General features: G+C 44.2%; 1 long non-coding RNA gene across 1 annotated transcript; it reads right to left on the bottom strand.

The window, feature by feature from the left end:
- Positions 1-1,611: 1,611 nt before the first annotated feature.
- Positions 1,612-4,646, bottom strand: LOC116448206. The gene is made up of 2 exons (XR_004241842.1): positions 4,358-4,646; positions 1,612-1,856 (listed from the first exon to the last, which is right to left on the bottom strand). It is a non-coding gene; the product is annotated as an uncharacterized LOC116448206 (long non-coding RNA).
- Between the last annotated feature and the right edge of the window lie 18,942 nt (positions 4,647-23,588).

Raw genomic sequence — 23,588 nt, 5'->3', positions numbered from 1 at the left:
TGAAACAGAGGTGCTGAAATGTGGGGCATACCTTTCGTTTGAGGGAATGCGTGGGAGAATTAAACACGTTCTGGAAAGCGAGAGGCCTGTGCATTATGAGGAAACAGTTCTGAATCATATGGACCCAGGCTTTGGTTGATCATGTGAATAAAACTTCTTTCAGGATTTAGTACCTCTGCTCATCATTTCTGGTGGTTTGGGTTTTTTCAGTTGGCTTTTAATTTTCCTTGGCTTTGTCAGGACTAGACCTGACTTTGAGCAGGGATATTCTCAAGGCTATAATCTGGTTTCAACAAATTTTTGGTATGAGCAGTGTGTATGGAGGCCCCCTGCTCTCCCCATGTCTACAGGATTTGTCCAGTTTTGGGAAGCTGTGTGATCGATGCCTTTAAACTCTCAACCCTCCCTGGTTTCTTTCCCTCCCTTCCCAATGCCCTGCTCACCAGAAGTGCAATCCACAGCTTTCTTGTCACTTAACTGATTATGGACAAAACTTCTTGGCTCCTGTGTCCCAGTTCCTTCCAAACTGGGCTCTGCATTGCTGCTGCTGCACAAATCAAACTGCAACTGTAATAAGCATCTCGAGGTGCTTTATTGAACACCAGATTTGTTAAACTAAGAGTTTCCCTGTTAGAAACATCTGGTTGATATAACCAGACGTGTGTTGGTCTTACAAACTCCATCATGGGGGGCAGGTTGGGTCACAGCAGGATGCATTGCATGGGAGGGGGAAGATTATCCATGAAACTTTGTAAGCAGAAGCTATGAAGAGAAAAACAGGAGCGAGCCTGGGCTCCTGAGGCCACCACAGCCCCGTCACCTCTGCCCAGGAGGCACTGAGCTATATTACACCTTCCCCACCACCTCTGTCCCCTCCTGGGTCCTTTGGGACCCACAGGGAAAGGCCAGGTTTGCTCCCGGGGCACTGGTCCAGCCCTTGTAAAATATTCATGTAGGGGTCAAGTGAAAACTGACTCATTTTTGAGCAGGAGAACAAGGTCATTTTCTTGTAGCCCAGTAATTCCCTCATTTTTTATTGGTGTTGTTATAAACCAACTTCTCCGAGGTGCTGGGACTTCGCCTATATTGCATCCCTGTTCCCATCCGGTTCCAACAATAAAACCCTTGCCTTTTTTGATCTCTGGCTTTCATGCTTGCTGACACACTCTGGAAAATTTAAGAAGGGCGCAAGGAATGGGTTAGTCACACTTGTTAATATTTATCCCATTGCAGAAAGAGCAGGGCTGACCTCAGAGCTTGGGCTTTGGAGAATAGTTATGAGAATGATTCCACCCAGCTGAAATGAAATCTGCATGCAAAGCTTGTTTGGTGCCTGGAAAGAGCTAGAAGGAAGTAAAGGTCTTAAATGATATATTTCCGCAGTTAACGTTTTGTCCTGTTTACAGAATCTCACCAGAATACTGGGGGTTTTGTTTTGTTCATATGTTTTTCATAAGGATAAATATCCATGCAGTTTAAACATTTTCATTAGATTCAGACAAGATGGAGGATGTGGGATTGTTTTTTTCTGTAATTGTTAATCTCTCCGGTTTTTTTAATGGTTATTTCTTAAAACACTCTTCAGAAAAAAAATCTCAGGTAAATCAAAGAGACGAGGAAAGTGATTCTCTTTAATTATTCTTACAGCAATTTTGAGTAATGTAGGTTAAATTAAAAAAATATACAAGCAAGATATTTTGGCTGGGAAGTATGTGTAATGTATGAACAGCAGGAAAAAAAAAAAAAGCCTTCCTTTCTAAATAGAAAATCTTTGAAAGTAACAGGGGGAAACTGATGGGAAGGGCTGAAGTCCATATATTCCCACCTCCTCCGCCTTGTGCTCTCTTAAAGGTGAGCTGCAAAATGCAAAAGAGAAATGTGTTAAATTCAGATGACTCGCTCGGGTGTCAGGAAGTGGCTCGAACAACCACACGAAGTTAACTAACACATTCCCTTTTTTTTGTTCATCCCCTCCCTCCCCTGCTCTTCTCATGAAATCTGTTTTTTTGCTGCTGTGGTTTCTGCCTCCAGGCAGGAGCGCAGCCACTTGTCCACCCGAGCAGCACCCCGAGACCCCCCCATGGCTTGCAGGGAGCCAAGAATTTCTGGGAGGATTTTCCAGAAAGAAAGGAGGAGAATTTTAGAAAATGTATTCCCGATCTAAACAGCCTGGGTGCAGGAGAAATGAGACAAGCTCTGAGGGGTGGTGTGCTGAGCTTGTGTTGTTTTGCTGCTCATCTTGTGTCTGGTCAATCCATCTTATTATCATCCAGCTGCTCTGTTCTAGGTCTTCTTCAGCAGCATGGTTCATGCCATCCATGGGCTTGAGTATCCTGGTCTCAGGAACCCAAAATGGGAGTAGTGCTGTGTCTGTCACTGACTGCCCTCAGCTGAGGCATGGAGAGAAGCAATTGGATGTGGGGAAAGGCTTTTGGAGCTGCAAGTGGCAGGATTTGGTTTGCAGCTGGATGTGTGTGATGGGAATAAGTGTCATGTTAGAAGACTTTTAAAGTAGTTTAGGTGTCCAAAAGGAAGTTGGAAAGGCAAGACCCCCCTGATCCATCAAAAACAGTGCCACTGCCCTTTGCAATGACTCCTATCCCATGGACCAAGAGCCCTGCAGAGCCTCATGAAAAGGCACAGACATGTGGCTGTTTCTCATTAGCTTCCACATTTCCCTCTGGAAATGCTCCCCGTGCCTTTCCCCCACAGCTTGGCAGTAGGTATGCTAAGGAGAAGGTTTAAATCTAAATGGAAGGGGGTTATCTGATTTACAGTAAGTAGATTTTTCATTTCAAATGGCAACACGCAGAGCCCTGCGCATTACCTTGCATCAATATAATACACACGCACACATGCCATGCATTTATGCCTAGGATATAAAAATAATAAATTATTCCAATGCTGTGTGTCTGCATAGAGCTAATTCATGTACTACAGCGTGTTTATCAAAGGACACTCCTTAACTGCATACTAGTATTTTTTAATTAGTCGTTAAGCTGCAAGACTCTGTCTCTCTGCTGATTTATGTTCTCTTCTTTACAGTGTGAGTGACTTCTGCAGCAAATCCTGATTTTAGTTTTCTATTCTTTAACAAGATTTCCAAATTGGGTTGTTTTTTGGGGATTTTGTGTTAAGAATAAACCCAATTACACATCTGAGACTCTTTAACCAAGGAAAGCCAAAATAGTGTATGAAAACAATGGTTGTTCTCCCTCTCTTAGGGACACTTTCGTTCTGTTTTTCCCTCTAACAAATTTATCAGAACTGTTAATTCTCTGTAACAGCCAGAGAAAAAAACTGTGGATTTGGAAATACCTCTATAGTTTAGTCTCTGGAAGAGAAAGTAGTTAAATTGAAATAAAAAGAGAAAATTAATATTAATTTGCATTTCTCCTTTGGGAGAGAGATTAAATGAATTTGAGAAGGAGGTTCTGCTCCTACTTAGTGTGGAACTTGATGAAGTTGCCCAACTGATCACAGCTCAGTGGAGGAGGCACAGCATTTGATAAAACCACAGCAAGACGAATTCAAGCAGCAATCCCCTTGCAAGGGGAGGGGTTATTAATGCTGAGGATCACTGCTCCCTCTGGGGTTTAGCTTTTTTTTTCTTTCTGGTGTAAGCAGTTGTCAGCAATGGAGAGAAGTTAATACAAGTGTGGGAGCTCCAGGCCAAATGCACGGAACATCTATCTTAAGGCACTTGTGGAAGTGTTTAGGATGTGCCTCCTGTGTCGTCCTCCATCAGAAGCAGCAGTGGTCCATGGCTGACCAGTGGTTGCTCCCAGCTTCACCCTCAGAACTACTGCTTGGTGACACCAGAATGCCCTGGCCACAGGACATGGTGACAAGCCCTAGGCTGACGTGCCCAAGTTCTACCCACGACGATGTCCACGGTACCTTCAGCTTCATAAACTTGCTACCCTGCATCATAAAGTCATAAAACCCCCAAGAACCTGCATTTCCCCCTGCTCCTTTCTTTTTCAAGGTGAAATGAAAATTTCCCCTTCATGTCCTGCTCTAGCAGCCCAGTGGAAAGACGATGATCTTTTCCTGCACCATCTTACCCAAACCTGTGAGGTGATAGCTGGTTGTTGCAGGAGATGAGAAAGGATACTGATTTAGCCAAGGGTTTTTACATCAAGTATCGATGCCAAAATATGTCCCTGCACACAGCAGCCGTAGCAGGTCTGGTGCAGTAAGGGTCAAGGCAGCTGTTTGAATTGCTGCATTATCCTGCATCCCTCCCAAAAACCTGCCTTCCTCTTAAAGTCCTCCTCGTCTGACATGGCCACGCCGACAGCAAGGTGTTATGGCCACTATGCTGTCAGCAGCCCTGTTTTTCATTCCCACGTACCTTTTCTATCCTGCAGGGCTGATTTCTCCAGGTTTATTTATTCCTCCATTAATGCAGCACAGCCATGCCATGGCTTCCCTTTGGCAGGAGGCACTGCATGGTAGGACTCACTTTTGCAACTCATCACGGTGCAACAGGCACCTCCAAAATGTCCATTCCTGTGAGAGCCAGTCACCTCCTCTTTGCAGCCTTCCCCTCCCATCACAATTAACCTCCCCAAGATTACCGGTCATGGGAAGTTTTAAAACTTTTCAAGAGGCAGTGGCTTCATTTAGGCAGCAAAGCTGTGTATTGAAATATGAATTAGGAGAGTGTGTATCGGCAGGATAGACCATCTGCTGTGCTCAGCACCCGGGTTTGAAGCTGGTTGGCTGGCAGGACAGCATGTGTTTACAGAAAACCCTAACAGTTGTAAAGGAGCCATTTAGGTTTATCGTGTCAATTCCTGTACAACTCCACGCAGAGAGATTCCTTTCACAAACTCACATAAAAAAGACAGATAGACTAGTTTTGACCTCTCTCGAAACATTTGACGGTTGAGCTTGTTGCAAGTATAAAATATCTAGAAGAGGAAAAAAAAAATCTTGTAATTTCCCCCTCTTAAGCATTAGACTTCTTGAATGCAACATCCATTCATAGCTTAGTTCTTGCATTGTAATTTAACTGCCTTTTATTTTCCTTCTGAGATACAAACGCAGGAGCTGTACATGATTTTCATACCACATTATGCAAGACATTGTGGAAAAGCTGCCCAGAGTAATGGCTCCATTTCAACGTGATGCATATGCCAAGATACAGGGATCATTTATTTTTCTTAAAAAATTAAATGAGGATGGGATTAAAAATGTTATGTTTTGCCTATATGAGCAATATTCCTCTATGAGCCATTCCAAACATATTGCCTCTTTGTAGCTCCTCTGTAATACAAATTGTCCAAGGCAAGGCACGTGGTAGCACACCAAAGGGCTTTATGCATCCCTCTTTCCAGGGACTTGTGAAGCACAAATATTCCAAGGACAGGGCAGAACAAAACCGCATTGGCCCTGGGGATCCTTCTGGACTGAGAGCTCGGTTGTTTTCCCATACTTGGAAGAATTATTAAGAAAACAATCTCTTTAGTGAATGTGCTGAATCCTTTGCTTAGCAGGCACCCACGTTGTACATATGATTTGTGTGTGTATGGATGCAGAGAGAAAAGGGAATGTTCTCCTGTGTCCTTAACCAAGCCCTTGGTCACAGTGTCCCATGTGTGACTCTGCCCGGCTGTTGGACTGAGAAGATAAAATAAGAAACAGCCACATTTGACGCATCTCTGAGGTAACTCCTTCCAATGTGCAAAAGTAAAAAAAAAAAGAAGTATCTTAATACATAGGTCTTAAGACTTCAATCATTTTTTTTTTAAATGCTCGATTCTTTTAATTAAAATTAAATTTTAATTAAAAATTTTTTAATTAAAATTTTAATTTTAATTAAAAAATCCAAGAAGCAAGATGAAAGATGGCAAGATGAGAGATGGCAAGACTAGGGAGAAAACTTGCTCTTGCAAACAAACCCACCTGTTTTTAAGGCCCCTCATATGGATGCTTTAGGATTGGGGATCAAAAGCTGCATAAAAAGTGAGTATAGCCAATATCCTAAATAGGAACACAGTATGTTGGTAGTTTGTGAAGGGCCCTATGGCTTATATGAAGTAGGAAGGCTTGGGTAAGGACAAGAGAATGGTGGGATGAGGGGAAATTACCTGTTTATAGGCCAGGTGCTGTGCTCATAAGAATCCTTTCTCTAAATTATGCTTTGGCTCCTTAGATATGAAATATCAATGTATTGCTATTACTGTGTATTACTATGATTAGAATCACAGAGGTTTAGGTAACTTTTGCTTACATTCTTGTGGATCTGTGTGCACATATTACATGTGTGTACATATATATATTTGTTATTATTTATATATATATTTTATATATATGTAAATTCACAGTTCCTTTAGCCTGTCCAACAGCTCATGCTCATGAGAGTCAGGATTTGGTGCTCAGTAGTGGAGGAGCAGAACAGGGTGGGGCAGGACTGTCAGATTCCTTCTCCAAGAAAGCAGTGGATTAATACAAAAACATGAGCACAGGGGGTCTCCTGAGGATTGCATTCCGTGTTTTGGGACATGAGGGAGGGGAGTGTGTCTCCAGGTGAGTTGCACAAGGTCACTGCACAGGAGTTATGTGCCCAGGACCAGATCTGGGGATTGGTGCAGCATCTGCTGCACCCCTCAGTGACCAGGAGAAGCTGTGGGAAAGTCCTGTCCACTCTAAAAGCAGCACCTAATGCAAGAGAGAGAGCAGAGGCCTGGAAAGCCATCAGGAAAGAGGTTGGTGACCCAGGTGTTGAAGCCACTTCTCTGCTCCCAGGTGCCCACCTTGGCCATTTGCATCAAGACACTTTCAGGCCAGACCACAACCACTTGCCTGGCCCTGGAAATCTGCTAGAAAAGAGCTGTTCCGGGGAGGTAAGGCTCTGATTCACTTTGCCAAGTTGTCATGGTCGAGTCATCTGTAATGGAGCCTAAGGCTGAATCCTATTTTTACATTTGCAAATGTTACAATCCAAAATTTCATTTTCATATTTAAACTGTGTGTCTCCAGTTTCTTGTTCTGATTTTGTGATTCAGTTTGCAGTCCACGGACCTCTGGACTAGAAATGCAGTGACTTTGGGTGTTGTGTTTCTATGTGTCATTATTTTATTATCATCAATGTCATCATCATTATTAATATAGTTATCCCTTATTTTGGGGGGATTCTTCTTATCTGCTCATTTCTCTTGGCTGGTGGAATGCAGTTCAAAGAAAAGCATGAGAATGCCTATGCTAGCAGCATTTTTCAGACTTTTCCTGAGCATCCCTCCTGTTTGCCTGCGGAAGGGATTGGGCGCTCCCCGCATGGAGCAGAGCGGCGCAGCCACGCCACATCATCCCACTGCCTATTTTCAGGCTGTGTGCTGTGCCCTCCTGGGTCAAAGCGAAAATGGGAGAGGATGGCAAGCCAAAGCGTGGGGAAGATGACTCACTGGATTATTTTCTGCATTTCAAATATAACCTTTGAATTCTTGCCAATGTATCGATACAGTCAGGCAGCAAGCCTCATGTATTTATATTTATTTATGCTACGTAATGCCTCAGTCAATACACTTATCTTTTTTTTGTTTGTTTGTTTATTTATTTTTTTCATGTATTTTCTTCAAAACAGGCACTGAAGGAGCAAAACTGCAACCCACCCAATGCAATTCCTGTAAACACAATGTGCCAAGGTTTCCAACTAGCACCATCTCTGGTAACCATGATCATTCCCATTCCAGGCCTTACTGAAACTGGTCAGAATGGCTTTGGAAAACTGGACAGCCCATGGTCTTTCTGGGGAAGGAAAAAACAGCTCAGCTGAGGTATGTTCTTACACAGAGTGGGGGTATCTTTGCTCCTCTGTCTTGTATACAGATGCTGGTCTGCAAAACACAGCCCTGCTCTGGTCTGCCTGTCCCACTCTCTATTTTGGGAGGGGAGAAGGGAATGAGCTCAGGTGTGAGAGAGCTGAGTTGAGGCCATGATTATTGGGGGAAATGTCAACACGGAGTTTGTAGAGAGAAACAAGCTTGATACCCCAACAGGAATCTTCACCATCAAGCACTTGGTCTCAGGGATCATTTTATTCTCAGAAAGTGGGGCATAAATAGAGTTGATTATAACCAGAACCCACAGCAACAACCTGTTTATGGGAAAACTCTAGTCCTAGTCTAGAAGGGCTGTAATCTTACCCTGCCATCTGAAATTTGGTGCTTTATTAAGATTACATTCTCGACTGAAAAAAAAAAGTGAGTTAGTTTGATAAGTTTATTGCCCTTTGTCAGGCTGGTAGTATTTTTTCTGCTTTGAAAATAGATGTTCCTGTTTCTATGGCTGTATACTTATCCTTTCTTTTAGCTTTTTCATTGCTGTTTCCTTTAATCATTTAATGAGGAGTGTTCAGGTTCCTGATGATTTAAAATTATGACTCACAGAGACACTGGCAATATCTTTGCTGGAGAAACGTTGATCCTCTAGCTTTAAGACTTTAAATTCAAACCACATGTTTTTGCCACTAATTCCAAAAACAACCCTTGGAGTTGTGTGACTATCCCTAGAATATAAACCAAAGCCATTCTGCAAACAAAAGCTGCAGTATTTAAATTGTGATTACGGTCAGAAAAGTGACTATTTTAATCATTGCTCTGGTTTACCCGGGAGATCAGCTCCCTCTGCACATTCCAAATATCTCTGCAGATTTTTATAGACTGAAAGGAGATTTTACTGCCTTCCACCCCTCTTGGCCCTACGGAGGCCGGCCGAGGCAGGCGAGTGAGCCAGATTTGTTCCAGACTCACACATCGGCGGGAGTGTGAGCTGAATTCCCGCAGCAGGACCTGTCGAGCCGATGATGTGCCCGCCAGGACGCGCAGCCACGCTTTTGTGCTCCCCGGGAGCTCGCAAGGGTGCAGGGCAGTTAGAGGGGGAAGAACAAAACAGAAAACCAAAGCCACAGGGATTTTCCTATAAACTGGTTGGGTTTGAAAAGGGAAAAAAATCCCTGAAGGGCCTCTTGGGCTGAAATGGCTTTTTTGAGCACAGCTACCTGGATGGACCCCACTCCAAGGGTAGGGGCTCTAAGCAAAGGAAAAAATAAATTTTAGTAAGTATTTGATGTAGAACTGGGAAATTGAAAATAAGAGGATGCAAACGTCTCAAGGGGATTTTCTTTTCTTGCTGGCTTTGAGGAGCTAATTCAGTTCCTTTAATATTTTCCTTATGTGGACACATTCTTAGAGCGTTCTGGGTGCCGAGCTTCATCCTCTTTGGGCTCCTGTAAACCCAATCACTGCCTCCCCCGAAACCTCAAGCCCCATTTTGCATGTTTGCTACATCAAGAATCAAATCCCATTTAGAGGGTGGCTGCTTTAACTTCCTATCTTCATTTATGAAATGCAATATATGTATTTTATATCTGTGAAAATCCCCTATTACAGTATAGGGAATGTTCCTCCGATACATGTGAATTCAAAATAAATGTTGTTAGGAGAACATCTATTTCATTTTAGATGGTTTTATTAGGCGTCTCTTAACAAATCCCAGAGTATGTAAATGAAATATAACTATACGTACATATTCATCAGTCTGTTCTTGGAATTAAATATGAGCACTGTGACATTTGGTTTTAAGGAATGACTAATTAACATGTGTGCAGGATGTTCTCATCTTCCTGCTTTGGAGTCCCGGAGTCAGGGAAAAGCAGACAAAACGTATTTCCACTCTTTCTATCATAGTTTGCAAAGCAGAAAGCTGCTCACGACAGCCAAGAACTTCTCAGGCGTTTCTGTACCTGTTGGGTGCTGACATGGGGCCCCTTCCTGAGCGTTTGGTGTTGCTAAATGTCATTTCGTCTGCTCTGGGGCAGGAGTGCATCAAAAAAATCAGCTTTGCAGCTGACCTGGCTTTTAATAATCACACCAACAAGTCACAGAGCACAATAAAGAGCAGGACAACTCCTGGAGTACAGCCAATGTGCTGTTGATTTACCTCCACAACGGGATGCTGAAAAACTGGGCTGAGCCCTAGGATGCTCCTCATCCCCACCGTCCCAGAGATGATCTCTAGGAAACCTGGGCTGGATCTTGTGGGGATATTTGGGGGCTGGATGCCTCAATGCCGTGCTTGGGAACACCAGGCTTTACTGCACTTCTGGTAAAAACCCAGAGAAACACCCACATTAGTTTTCGACGGGGTTTGTTCGAGTCGCTTTTGTGCAAGAGCAAAGTGTGTGCAGGGCATACACTTTTTGCAGCAGAAAAAAAAAAAAGTTAAAAAAAGGAAACCCACTGTAATTTCTTTCTGAGGTTGCTTGGGGAGGGCAGGCACACCACACCACCCCGTCTGAGTGCCTTGGAGAAGTTGACCAGAACAAATCTCAGCAGGAACACACAAACCTCTATTATACCTTTTAAAAAGCTCCCCATTGAATGCAGCCGGGCAGATGGGAAGGGCCCTTTTATTTCCTTTTTTCTTTCTCCGCCTGAGTTCATTCTCTCCCTTTGGGGGAGCCAGGTTCAAAGACATGCCAAATGCATCAAAACCTTCCCAATAAAGTCCCTTTCACCTCCCAGCAGAGCGGGGATGGGACTGGAGCGTGCTGGGAGTGCTGGGTCCGACGGTGACTTTCAGTACTGTGTGTGGTAAATCGTGTGCACAGTTCCCAAAACAATGCCCTGAATTGGACATCTAATTCCCTGGAAATTAAATCCCTCAGCTGGTCAGGGAAAACAGGAGCCAAAGAGATTAAACAGTGCAGTAGGGAGAACCTTTGAGGGTTGTAGGGGGTGTTCTTGTCAGTTAGTTGGGGTATTTTTTTTATAGCAGAGGGGTAGCAAAGTAGTGGTTTAGTATTGCTTCCACTATTTTAATTTGAACCATGAACTCCCCTCTTCCTCTCCCAATAATCCCCATGAAAAACTACCTCTTTACGCTCATTACCCAACAGGTGAGCTCTGTCCCAGCAAGCACAACCCTGTTCCAGGATGCAGAATTAATTTCTGAGTCCTTGGGGTGAGTGGAGGGGGATGCTGCAGATGCAGACCCCGTTCCCATGGCCTCAGGCATCCCACATCCTGTTCAGGTCCCTGCTAGTGCCTGCAGCTCCCAGCATCTCCCTGGTGCTGCACTGCCTTTGCTCAGTCCTGGGTTATTTATCCCAGTACAAACTTGGCTGGGACTAGGATCATTTGGGTGTCAGAGAGGCCAGAAATGGGGCTGAGATGTTCCCGTTGATTTTTTGTTGCTGTTGTGTTAAATATGAGCAGGTCCAGGCATGGATGCTCCAGTGCAGCGCAGAGAGTGGCTGGATGCTGGATAAAAGCACAGCCCCTGCTCCTCAGGAAGCGATCTTTCCCCGCAGGGCTGCTTTTTAACTGCTACAAGTCAAAACTTAGTGGGCCTCACAGTGGCAATTTTTTTTTTCCTTAAAAAAAAAAGCAGTTTCCTATGTATTTTTACTGACAAAAGCCTGACGCTTCCTTTATATGCTTTATTTTCTTTCTCCTCTGAAACGATCGTTAGACAAAAGCAGTTTTGCTGCTGGTTAATCAAGAGAGTGATGTGGCCCTGCATTTTAATCCTAAACCAATTAGCAGGATTTGACATCATGCCATTAGACTGCTTGAAACAAAAATCAAGGACAGCTTAGTGCAGCTAGAAAAGAACAATAACCATCAGCGCTGCCCTGTCAAAGGGGAAGGAAGAAATTTGGCTGCGTCTGTAATTTCCAAGCAATCCCCCTTCCCTCAAACCTGAGCATTCAAATGAGGGAGCTAAATAATAATGAGAGGGGGAAATGTTGAGTCTCTAATCACATTACCCTAAACTGCACTGGTTTTAAAAGCAGAAATTGCTGCTCTTGCTCCTGAGCCGGCAGAGATTGGTTGCATTTTCAAACCCTGAGTTGTGGTTTATGATTTCTGTCGCGGGCGCTCTGTGCTTTGCAGGTTGCGCAGCGCCTCGGATGCAGATGCACAGCGAGGGACCCCGCGGGGTGCAAACGCACCAGCATCCCAAAGAAACAACTTCCTGGACGTAGAAATGTTTGCTTTGTCCAAACCACCCTAAGATAATTAATGAACAAAGCACCTTTTAGCAACTGTATTTTAGCTGGCAGGAATGCACCTTGCGGCTGGTCCCGCAGTGGCGGCGGCACAGCCCGAGCCGGTGGCCAGGACCGGAGCCGGCCTGGCAGGCGTTGGCCAGGCCACGGCTGCTGCCCACAGGCACAAACAAGCCTGGCAAAGATACACGGTGAGAACAAAACTGCAGGCAGGCCCCGGGGTGCAGTATTGGAGGGATGAATGCTTAAAGCACATCGGGGACTCCGTGCCTTGCTGCGCGCTCGGGGCTGGCAGCAGAGAGCGGAGCAGGAGCAAAACCCAGCGTCTCGTAAAGCAGCATATGGATAGAGCACAAATGGATGGGGTTTTATGTCCTGTGCAATATTTTCATTGATATTTATTTTGATTTAATTTGGCTAATGTGCAGGGAGAAATGAAAGCCTGCCATACTCCTCAACATCTGATGAGGAGCTGAATACTTTTTAAAATTAGTATTCCCTCACAGGCATCGATCTTTAAGGTCTGCCCGGCAACTGTGCTGGAAAATCATGAATTACTCCATGTAAATCACAGGATGACCCTTGGAGCAGCAGATTGTTGTTTTAATGTTGATTTTTTTCTGTTAGTATTACAGTTTCTAGTCTTTCTGCTTCAGCCTTTTTGTCCATAACTTTACTTTTCCTTTTAATGAAAGTGGAGTTTTCCACACTTTCACACCACTTCAAAGAGAGGCTTTAAAAAAAAATATTAATAAATTATCATGAGATTTTTTATAAAAGGGTGAAAGATGGAAATTGTCCTTATCCCTGCTTTGACAGAAGAGAGGCTGAAGGGGAGCCAGGAGCGATGGTCACAAACTGTAGTGTGAGGTTGGAGACCAGGGTACAAATCTCTGCCAAAGACTTCCAGGGCGAAGTTGGGCGAGTGACATGGATCTTCCTCTCTCGTAGCTGCCATCTGCAATATGGGACAAAAAGAGCCTATTTCCTCCACAGGGATCTGTGTATAAATGCCTTAAAACTGGTGAGGGGTGGCAGCAATGGCAGGGCCATGTGCAGGCTGGAGAGGGACAAAAAATAACTCCCCAAAGAGGTTAGTGGCAAATAAATCCTCCGCCTTCCTGCCGAACCAGCTCTCCCAGAGCTTTGTGGCTCTGAATTTTGCGGGGATAAATTTGTGAGAGGAGATTAGGGTGGGTAAGCTGAGCAGGGGCCAGAGGGTACCCAAAGCACCACCCCAAACCCCCCTTTGCCCCGCCAAGGCGTCCCCAGGGCTGCCTCCTGCTGCACCACCGGGATTTTAATGTCCCGCTTCCCTCGCCTGTTAATAAAGGAACAAAAAGCGCTTTTGCCTCCTCAAGGGTGTTGTGAGACAAAGTTGGTAAGTGCTGAAAAGAAACCCAAACCCAAGGAGAAAGCTGGCTTTGTTGCCTTCGGACACAGACCACTGCAGACCTTGCTTGAATTTTGCTGTAACATCTCTTGAATTAAAACCTGTTCTTCCAAAAAGCCCATCAAACATGTCCTGGCTGGAAACGGCTGCCAGGGGACTGAAAGGAACTGCAGATTATAGATCCTCAGGGCTCTTGTGGCAACAAAATGCTTGTCCCGTGGATTTGAGCTGGATCCAATGAATCCAGAAAGTGCTCAGAGCGACTGTTTAACCCATCCTGTAGGAAAAAAAGGGGGGGAAAAAAGGCTAAATAAACCAAAAAAAAAAAGCAAAACAAGAAACAACAGCAAGAAAACCCCTTTATATTAAAAATAATAATAATAATAATAATATTGGGACATTGGACAGGAAAAAGAAAATTCAGAAGGTCAAAGGCTAAATCTTCACCTGAATCTTAAACTGGATTTGAAAGGAAAGAAAATTAAATTCAATTGTAAACTGGGCTTTAAAAAAAGCCTCCAAGGACAACAGCAGCACCAAACACTGAATTTTCAGAACCTGAGGGGGCATCTTGAGGTACCATGCAAAGGGGAAAAGGATTGTAAAAAAGATTACTGATTCTGTGTTTCTTATACCCTGTATCTCACTGAGCTCCACAAGAGTAAAAACCATATTTGCATATTTCAAACTTGTCTCAATATCATGATGCATGTTTTGTGTTCACAGTCTCCACAGGAAAGAAACAATTTTTTTAAAGGGAATATTTTTTTTAAGTTGTTCTAAATTAGATAAAATCTAAGAACACTAAAAAAATAACTCTAGAGCAAGACTAGGACAAAATTATCACAAAAGGGAGCAGAATAAGGAGTGTACCCACAATCTAGCACAACTGAAGCATTAATTACTGAAAATAGTTAAAGAAATGGCTACTGGAAATAGTTAAAGAAATGGCATCTTTAACAAAATTGTGGTTTTCTGCTGTATTCCAGGCAAGCAAATATGAATCAACATCTGAGTTGCGATGCAGAGAAAATATTGCAACTGCTTGGTTGGTTTCAGGTGCATATTATATTTATCAAAACATAAGTTTTATCCTTAGTTTAAAAAAAACCCCAAAACTTGTCTCTGAGATCTTTGGCTTCCCTTGCCTAATTTCTAGATTCAGAAAGCAATTTCTAAAAAATTATTTTGCTATATTTTATTTTCAGCTACAAAGTCAGCCTCCTTGGGCTTGCATTAATTTGATGTGCATCCATCTTAACTGAAGCTGATCCGTTTCCATCTTGGCAGCACATTGATAATAAACAGGAACCAAACACCATTTGGCAAATTCCAATCTACCAGCAAAACCAGGGAGAAGGCAGAAAACCCGAGGCCATCTCCTGGAATCAATTCCTGGGCTGCAGCTCAGTCTTCATACGTATATGATTTTATTTTATGTTTTATAGCCAAGCAGTTATCATCGTAATTGTATTTGTAATTTCAAAGGTACATTTTCATACTAATGAATGATGAGCACTCAACAGTCACAAGAAATATTAATTAAAGAAGTTCTCCTGTCCTAGCAGGGAGAGTGTTCCCTAATCCCCATTAAGGAAATTTGTTAAACCAAGAGAATATTTCCTTTATAGTTTCAGCTCTTCAGAAAGCCTTTGATATCCTAAGCCAAAGCAACTACCCATCAGGAACAGAGAGATGTACTTTGGTCCCCCATGCCAGCTTCTTACTTATGTCTGCCATTTCATTTCCCCTGTAATATGGGGGTAAGTCTTAGCCAACATCTTCATTTTCATTCATTAATGAAATCATGGTAATATCCCACTTTGCACTTAGCTGTCTCCCAGGCACTTTGGAGGTGTCTGTCACCATGCTATGTATATATATAGAGAGAGAGAGAGCCCTCTGCCCAAAAATGACCAGTCAGTGAAGTTTCTCAATATACAAAAGGCCAAGGTACTATAGGACTCTATTATTATCACTTAAAACTCCACAAAGCATTAAAATCATGAGTGTGGGAAAGCTGGAAACCACAACTTGATATCACTGTGGCTGTCAGTGGGTTCTGCTCTCCCTCTCTGCCCCACGCTTAGCAGTTGTGCTTCTCACCCAAACTTCCTTCTTTCCTCAAATAAATCCTCACTTTGTGCCATGCCAGAAGATGCTCTGCTCATCCACTGTTCTGCTGTCCTTCTCAGCTTTAATCAGCATAGGTAAACTGCATCCCTAACTAATTTGAAAGGCAATAAAAACAAGAATACACAAAAATTACCGCAGCTTCTACGTTCTTGAAGAGGGGGGAAAACGTGTCCTGAAAAGCTCTCTTTATTAATATGAGATGGCAAATATTTTTTGCTGTTTATTAAATCATATGAAAGGTTAATTATGGTTAGCGACTGTGGGTAGAAAACAATTCTTGGAAGATGCTTTTGTAACAACAGGTTGGCAGTATGCAGAAGCCATCTGCTTCCTGCAAATGTTAAGGTACAATCTCAAACTTGTGAGGTTAAAAATTACAGATTGCAGAGTAGTTTGGTAGAAGGAAAATCCATGTTGTGTTGATGTAAAGTTGCTCAGTCTCCTTGACACACAGCCTGGAAGGAATGCCAAGTTCCCTAAAGGACAATATTTGGCTGGAGAGGACCCTCGCTCGGGGTATTCTGTGCTCACACTGGCTGTCTACACAGCTAATTAAGTCATTTTTGTGCTGTGATTCATCTTTTTTAATACAAGAATTGGTTTCAAATCCTGATCCATGAATAGGAGTGGATTGTGGCTATAACAGTTTGCTCTCAAGTGGGGAATTCTGCTCCTTCCATGAAGGCGAATAAAGAAAATCATTATCAAGGAGACGCGCTCCTGAAACTTGTTGCTTCAATCCATAACGTGTGGACTTCACCATGGCTGCAAACTCTTCATGGCCAGGACTATCTATTAAGAAAAGAAGAGTTGTCACCCTTGTTTTACATCTAGTGAGCTGGGCAAAAAGATAGGAAGTGATTTGTCCGTGAGCACACAGAGAGGTTGTGGCTAATGGAATTAAACCCAGATTTTTCAGATTGCAGTGAAGTTCCTTAACCACAAAACGATTCTTCTTCTCTGTGGGTCAGCTACTGTGGCTTCAGCATTTGGGCTGGGCATTTAGACATGTTTATCTTTTTTCGAGGATCAAATTTAATTCTACTGAATTTTCCACTTCCATGGAAAACATCACTCACTTTATCTTTCCCCTGTACAGATAACATTGCCCGACTTTACCTGCTCCCCACCAAGGAAAGACAAATTAAACCACCTCTAAGAGAAGGGATGGGGAACTACACCCCTTCACTTTTCAGCCAAATAGGCAGAAACTATTCTGGGTTTTTTTCAGACACTCTGACCTGATGTCATGCAACCTTCAGCCTCTTTCCTGCTCCCCTAACTTACTTACAACCTCTCCCCACACTCATCTTTAGGAGCAGACTGCCAGCTGGCTGCTGTGTAAAAGGGCTCATTTAGGAAAAATTTCTTCTCTGAAAGGGTGGTCAGGCTTTGGAACAGCCTGCCCAGGGAAGTGATGGAATCACTATTCCTGGAAGTGTTCTATAGGCGTGTGGATGTGGTACTTGGGGACATGGTTTGGTGGCAAACACAGTTGGACTTGATGATCTCAGAGGCCATTACCAACCCAAAGGACTCTGTGATTTCCAACCACTGCCAGCAATGAGACACACAGTGTCTCACAGTGTTTATTGAGGAATAAAATAATGTGGGGCCTTGTTTCCTGTTACTCTACCCTAAACAATTTTGTCAAGGCTAAGAATGTCTGCAGGGGTTTCTTCTACCTTGTTTTCAATAGAGACTTTACAGCTAGATAGCTATTTTTTTTAAAGCATCCTGTACAGTGGTTTTATCTCCTCCCTTTGCTCTGGAGCTGATGATCCACTCCATTACCAGCACCTCCTGCCAGGAAGGACATCCTGCCATTAAAATCCCTCTGAATGGAAGAGAGGGGGACAGACCTGACCCCTGGGCTCTGCTGCAGAACTCCCATTCATCACAGCCTTGCTCCTCAGTGCTGGCAGCATCCCTTACCAGGATTATTAGCAGCAGAACCTGCCCAGCATTGTCCCCTTCTGCTGCCAGCCCTGCTGCTGCCTCACTGCCTGTGAAACCCCGAGTACGGGGCTGCTGGTGGGCTGCAGGTGATGGGATCTTCTATTTCTGGGCTGAAACCACTGATGGGGAAAAAGGAACCAGCTCTATTCATCTCCCTGACATTTTGTCAACAGACCTGGACCTTTTCTTCTCTTCTTCTTACTCTGATCTCTTCAGTGAAGCTGAAGATCATCATGGGTAATACCAGTAACACTTTCATCAGGCTTCCTGGAGTAGCCTGCAGGAGTTGGCTGCATGTGAGGGACTGAAACACATAGAAATTTAGGGATGAGATGTTTCAATTCCACCAAAGGGATTTGGATGCCCAGCATCCATTAAAATGAATAACAATTCCTGTCCTGCCCTAAATGGCCAGAGCCCAAATTGCTCCACGAGATGGAAACCGTCTTGGTTAATGCATGGACACTTAAGCCCTCAGCATCTGACTTCACTTATATTTTATTTCCAGCAAACTTGGTTGATGACGTCCAATGAAATGCTTGCACACCCGTTACCCTCTCCTGGGCAGCTCATCGGCTGTCACTTGCCAGCTCCACTGTCAGGGGAAGGTGGTGAAGGTACCTAATTTGTTTGCAAGTTGGAGAATGATGTAAAAGGTTCCTCGTCCATCATGATAAAGGCTTTCAAAAAAACCCCAGACAAATGTTCCCTCCTCTTGTTTCACCAGTGCTCCACGAGGACATTTGAAACAGAGTGAAAGTTCAGCCTAGCCATATGTACAGAGGGACGCACACAAATCACAGCTGCTGCTAATTGGATCCAGAGATCTAATTGGTCCCTCATGGTGGCACCCTGGGCTGCTCCTGCCTCCCCTGACCTGCCAAGGGGCTCAGCCACTCAGAGCATTGGGTCGCTCACTAAGCAGAGCAGGCATTCAGGGCCTTGCCCAACTTGAGAGGGAGATGAAGACATAAAATAACATATAATAATATAAAATAGCATAAAATAACATAAAATAATATAAAATAACTCCAGGTGCTTGCTCCAAAGCGAATGTCTCATCCAGAAAGCATCGTTACACCAAAGCATTGAGAAACGCCGCTAAAATTGCCAGAAATAGGATGTTTCCCACATCCCCTTCCTGCCCTAAGTGCAAAGCAACATGCCTGTCTGTGTTAGGGACTATTGGTCTTTTTTAACCCTTTTTAGGACCACTGTCACACTATCCAACTCCACACATGAGCCCAACTATGAACTCTGGTCTTGGATGCTCCCAAGTTACATGGAGCAAAGTCCTGGGAAAGTGGGGAGGAAATACCCAAAGTTTGGTCTCAGGTCCATTTTAGTCCTGGAAAAGGCTCTGAGTCTCTTTTATTATGCAAACCTCCTCAGCCAATCCTGATTTTAATAAAGCTGATTAATGATTGCACTGTGGACAAGGACAGTTATTCCCTGACTTATGCTACGCCATTTATGGAAGCTGTATCCTTAAATGAATTACTGCAGGGATCATTAAATTTTGACTTAAATTGGGCATAGTAAGCTCATTTAAAAAAATAAAAAGCTTAGCAAGTTATATATAAACTAGAGGAAAAATGAATCTCTTCAAGCTGTCTCCCATCTCCTTCTGAAGCAGGAAGCTAAAGGGCAGATTTGCAAAGGGAAGTTTTAATTTGCAGGGCAAATCTTCATGAGGGCACTTAGAAGCTGCATTTGTGCAAATCCTAATTGAATTATGGGCTCCAAATCTGGACCTTTATCCTCATTCAGTTTAACAGGTCCCCAGATTTGGAGCTGGCAGTGGAAACATTTCCACTGTGGAGAAAGAAGGTGAAAACTGCCACCCTCTGCTGGTGTGGTGCCAAAGGGCCTGGTGGGAAGTGGGTGCTGCTCCCATGCCCTGCACTGTGGCAGCTGGGGGTGCAGAGACCCAGAGAAGAGGCACACGATTTTTTAATGGGATTACCTTAAGAAGTCACATTAAAAAAAAAGAAAGTTCAATGGCTTTAGGATTTAAGTACTCATTCACTGAGTGTTTTTAGAGAGAGGATGGAGATGCTGGATATGGACCTTTTCTGCTTTGCAAGCATTTGAAAACACTTTAAATTTTGTTGATTTGGTTTGTCTTGTATAAAACTGCCAAAATTACTCCTTGGTGCTGAGAATAATCACAGGAATGACCAAGGGGCCTTGTGAGGGTGGTCACAGACTGGCACAGGTTTTCCAGAGAAGCTGTGGCTGCCCCTGAATCCTTGGAAGTGTTCAGTGCCAGGTTGGACAGGGCTTGGAGCAACATGGGATAGTGGAAGGGGGCTGGAACATGATGAGCTTCAAGGTCCCTCCCAGCCCAAACCATTCTATGAATATTCATTTATTAAATAAAAAGGACTGCATCTTTGCTTATGGATACGTTTCCAGTACGGGGGAAAGACTATAAGCAAAAATAAGGTGATAAAGTAGAGGCATTTGAAGTAGCAATATTCAGACACTTCTTAATATCCAGTCTGTAAACTCCAGGCACACTTATTCATCCCACCTTCCAAATCCCAGTGACACCATCCTGTGGGAAGGGGTGAGCTCAGAGGGTAAAGGGATTGCAACTACATGCGCCCCATATTCAGTGCCTCTCTGTGTTTTAATTAAAAATCTTAATTAATTAATTTTTCACTTTGTGTCAGAATTCCCTTCAGTGGGGTGATCAATGATGAACGTATATCTTGGGAAATGGAACTAGAGAAAGGAAAGATACCTTTTTTTAATGACTCCTACACAGCAAACTCTAAAAGGCTGCGGTTTACTGCCCCTTCATGCTGACTTGCTTGGTCATAGCAGGATTAAGTTTCTGTTCTAATCTAGGAGATTTTAAAGCATATACCAACATTAAAAAAAAAATTAAAAGAAGGAAAGGAAAACTGGGCTATGCTTCAGATATTTGATAATCTATAAATACAGAACCAGTGTATGCATTGCCCAAAGAAAAGACGGAAAAACAATGTTAAATTTCAACACCTCCCTGCTTTTTACTTTCTGGCAGAGGGTTCAGCATGCAGGGGGTTCAGTCCTTTCTCTGTAACCCAGAACTGCTTTTCCTCTGGGTGGAAATTTCTATTCCATCGCCATCTCGTGGTTCCCTGCAAAAACTGCTGGCTCTGCAGAACGTCTCCTCGCGTTGCTGCTGCTGAATTGCACGAAGGCACCTTTTAAAGGCGACATCCACTGGACATGAGACACACGGGGGACTACAATTAATATTGTGTAGCTGGGCCTGCAAAGGGGGACTGGGAGGGGGGAAATGGGGGACTTCAATTCCAACACTCAGGAACTCACGTGGCTTTTCGCAGCCACTCACTGTCCTGTGTTACATGGAGATCATTGCCCACTGGATTGGGGGGTTTTTTGGTGGGTATGGGACAGATCCTGATCCATGAGAAGGACCAGGAGGAAACTCTCCTCCAAATGATGAAGGACACCAAAGCTGTTATTTAGAGTGGAATATATGACATGCTTCTCATAGAAAGTTTGGCTTGGAAGGGACTTGTCAAAGGTCATCTAGTCCAGGCCTCCTGCAGTGAACAGGAACATCTTCAACTAGACCAGGTTGCTCAAACCCTCATCCAACCTGACCTTAAATGTTTCCAGCGGTGGGGTATCTTATGTCTATGAAATCCTTTTTTTTTTTTTTTTTTTAATTGCATTGATTTTTACAACTTACTTCTTTGACAAGTTTGAGCTGCACTGAGACAATGAAGGGCAAACCCCAGATTTATGATGGTTTTTATATTGTTACTGTGGCACTGGTTTGAGAATGTCACTGACTTCAACCTCTCCATCTGTTTCTCTTTACACAATGTAGGTTGTTTGAAGACTACAATGATGTTCAATCCTAGGGACCTGCCTTGCACCTACAGTTCATAAAAGTCCAGCAAGAACTGAGCTCTCCAATTAATTTCAAAATGTCCCAGCAGTGTTCATCCCCAGAACCTCCAGGCCCTAAATCTGTTCAGTGAGGCAGGGTTGTGCAAGAGCCCCCTGTGCAGATTGCAGATGGGGATTGCTGTGATCATGAGGTTGTGATTGCAGGCAGGGAGGAGGATGGAGGAAGAGCTGCAGAAATTACCATCAGTCTGAAAAATCTCAACTCCAAGCATGCCAGCAGCAGCTCTCCAGTCCAGCCCACTCTGTTGCTCTTGTCAAAATTCCCTCACCTTGATTTCATCGTGCTGGAAAAGGAGTCTTTGCAGGAGGCTGCATGTGTGCCCCTGGTTTTCCTCAGCAAGGCAAGGAGAGAGGGAATGTTGAAACTCAGCCGGTGGTTGGGAAATTGTCCCCCTCTAATACAAGCCAGACCCATGGAAACCCTCCAGGTCTCAAAATCCCTCCTCGGCCCAAGCAGGACTTTGATGAATAAAAGCAGAATAAAAGTGAACAGGAAGAAAGCGAGTTTAAATAAGCCCAAACAAGTAACAGCACATTTTGAGAAAGCAAAGTGAGCAGCTGTGGGCAGCCCCAGCTGTTTCACTGCTCCAGAAAAAGCCAAGAATCCATGGAAAATGCCCTGTTGTGGTGAATGGCACGGACATCCCCAGGTCTCTCCAAAGCCATGTGCATGTGGGCATGAGCACCGTGGGCAAGGGAGGACACTGAGTAAATCGGTGGGCAGTTTTGCCAGTGAAGAGCTCTAGTGAAGTCAGTGTCTTGCTCAGCTTTGGGGCTTTTCGATGGCAGATTTCCCATTTTCCTGGGAAAAATCCCCCTGAAGACACTGGCTGGTGGATTCCCACTTCACATCTCCAGGGCACATCAGTTCTGCTGCCCCATCTTCATCCCTGCTGGGTCTCCTTCACATCCCCTGTTTGCAGCCAATTGGAGCAGAACACACAGTGCTGTCCCCCCTTGTCTCCCCTGACCGGGTTAAGACACAAATAGGGTTTTCCTTCTTTTCCAGCATGGTGCCACGGGCTTTGTGCTGCTTCTCTGCAGCCCAAGGAACATCAGGAACAAAGCACTGCAGAGCTCATTTGGGCAGTGTACTGAAAGGAACATTGCTGCCACATTTGGGACCTACTCCTAGGGCAGAGCAAAGGCTGTTTCAGGACCTGAAGAGGAAGGAGGAGTGGCTGCCACGTAGAACCTCTGCAGGTGCTTATCTATAATATTATCAGACATTTTAAAGTATTTGTGAGAGGCAGTTCCCAGCTCACTTTTCACTCCACCATGGAGTAAGCCTAGAAACAAATGAGGAGCTTGTTCATTTGGACCTTGCTGAAATGAATGGCTTCCTTTATACCAGTTGCCTCTCAGAAATGTTGAGATTTAATTAATCCCTGGCTGGAGATAATCTACAGTATTGCCCTAATCTCTAATGAGGGATATCAATGCTAATGCTCAGCATAAAGAGTGAGGTTTGTTGAATGTACAGCTGGAAACTTGACCATGACCCCACCGGTCTGGTGCCATCCACTGATCATCCTCAGTGCTGCTGCTGAGGGAGAGGAATCATTTGCTGATGGTTGAATTTGGGAATGTATTATTGTGCAGAAGCTTTGCTACAAGCCAAAAGAATGGTACAGCAGTGTGAGTACCAGCTTCTCCACTCTCCATTTCACTCGTGGCCATGTAGCCAGTCCAGCTCTTGGTGCCACGTTACCAAAGCCATCCAAGGAGGACAAGTCTCTCCAGGCATTGATAAACAGCAGATCCATATCATCTTCCTTTAGTATAGCCTTGCTAGAAAACCTGCGAAGAAAACTCCAGGCACTGGCTCCCCCCTCCCAGCCCCTCCCTGGGAGTTAGGTGCCCATGTCAAGGTGCTGGAGCTCCTCAGAGAGGAATGAGGCAGCTCCTGCTTGGGAATGTTGGAGCAGGATGGCCGGCACGTGTGTGCTCAGCCAGCTTTGCTCTGTAAGAGGATCACCTCCTTTCCCAGAGCAATCAGTGGGCCTGTGTCTTCTTGGGTCACTTTGGTAGCACTGAGTATTCCTGAGCATCCCCAGTACTCCTGAGCTCCTGCTGCCGGCTCTCCCTTGGCTCTCACACACACAGAGGGATGCCAAGCCCTGCCCTGGCCCCATCTGCTCT

This window comes from Corvus moneduloides, chromosome 9, assembly GCF_009650955.1.
Source record: "Corvus moneduloides isolate bCorMon1 chromosome 9, bCorMon1.pri, whole genome shotgun sequence".
Lineage (NCBI taxonomy): Eukaryota > Metazoa > Chordata > Aves > Passeriformes > Corvidae > Corvus > Corvus moneduloides.
This window is presented reverse-complemented; position numbering and strand designations above follow the sequence as displayed.